We start from the raw sequence: 1,887 nt of genomic DNA, 5'->3' as shown, positions 1-1,887 counted from the left end.
AAAAAAAATGTTAGAAAATTGTACCAAAGACACTTTGTAAGCTTCTTTGGCTTGGCTGATCTATTTCTAGCTATTTATCGTATGAGTATAAAAAGTAGATAAATCATTACAGCGTTACCACTTCATAGAGAAAAGTGAAAGATGGAATTTACAAATAAATTATGATAAACCTATAATGATGCAACAATTAATTTTATCCAACCAAATGCACATGATAAGTTAGACCTTTAAAAGAGACTTCAGAATGCAAGTCACAGATCTCACTTTTGGAAAAATGCTACCTGTGTCAAATGTTTCCCCATATCAATAAAATAGAATGTCATCACATGCTTCCTTCACAGTGAATATTAGGACTGGTTGTGATTTCCACCATAGTTTATTTTGGTTGGCCATGAAGGGTTTGAGAGAATAATGTTAATTATTAATCATACAACATTTTATGTTTGTGATTCTCATGAAGGGGAATGGCTCACTAGATAGTCCAAAAACATTTGATGAATTATTAACTGAAGGGATTAATGATTGAACAAGTAGTAAATGAATGAATGCCTGTGGACACAGAAGGCTGGTCCCAGTGGTAGTTCAGTGTAGGTGCATTAGGGAGATGAAAAATAGAGTTGGAAAGGTGAATTTATATCTTTGGCCACAGGGACAGTTGAACAAGACTCAATCAAACATATAAAGGGATAGAGACTAAAGAAGTTAGTAGAAATATACCACAACACTATCTTAAGTTGATGGGCCTATAAGTCAAAAATATCTGAAATGAAGTCTTAAGGTCCTTATTCAGAGACTATACTAGACTTATTTTAAAGAACGTCCCCCATACATACACACAGTTCTTTCCTAGTGGAGATGAAATGAAATGAAAGTTCTCTTTGTATTAAGTTGATCCATAGAAAGAAAGCATTAAAAGTGACACATTCAAAGAAATACATAAAAGATACTTGAGGTTTTCATAGACAAATAAATAGAACTGGAAGATAAAACGTCAAGTGAAATAACTGAGACACATGAGCTTATAGTACATGATTACTTTTACAGGAGAAATTCTATCTGAGAAAGAAAAGGCTCAGAGAGAAAGGAAAATAGAGGAGAGCTTAATAGGAAGTAAGGAGAAGTTCAAATGATCCCCCAAATTATTTGTACATTGTTTCAAAAATATTTCAATACAGTTTTGTTTATTCAGTACTTTCTCATAGCTCACTGAGAAGAAAAATTTGGGCTGGTATCTGTTTCTCTTTCGTGCAATAGGTTTTTTCTGTCCATGACTTGTATTATGAATAACATTTTTGCCATCCTTTTAAGATTATGGTACACAGTGTGTGAACTATGGTTATTCTGTAATTATTTTCCTATGAAATTTTGTTTTATTTTATCATAAAAGAAGAATGCTCTTAATACTTTATTAATATGTACTTGTATTGCATTAAAAGACAAATAAGAAAACATGAGAAGTTTAAGGGAAGAAAGATAAATCATTGACGCAGTACAATACCAACCTAAAATATTAGAAGTATCTCAACTCGGGAGATAGTGACATATTAAAGCTGTTGTCTTGAATAATAAAGAACCATGTGTTTCTGGCCTTGACACTTCCTCCTGTTTCCCTGCTACACAGGATTTAAATTATATTAGCAGCAAATAGGTGGAAGTCAACTTTTGCAAAGTGCCAAGTCCATAGCACAAAGTCCTTTTAATTACCTGTCATTGTGTTTATTCAAATTATACCCTATTACATTCCAGTAAAAGTATTACAAATCATTATGGTTCTTGATTTTTTTGCTTTTGTTGGCTCATATTAGGAATGATGTTCTGGTTTTTACAGTGGAGTGAAAAGGTGCACATTGGCTCCGTTTTTGAGATTCAGCCAGGTGTTAAAGAATA

Source organism: Octodon degus, unplaced genomic scaffold, assembly GCF_000260255.1.
Source record: "Octodon degus isolate 3935 unplaced genomic scaffold, OctDeg1.0 scaffold00056, whole genome shotgun sequence".
NCBI classification, from domain to species: domain Eukaryota; kingdom Metazoa; phylum Chordata; class Mammalia; order Rodentia; family Octodontidae; genus Octodon; species Octodon degus.
Note: the sequence above shows the minus strand (reverse complement) of the source record.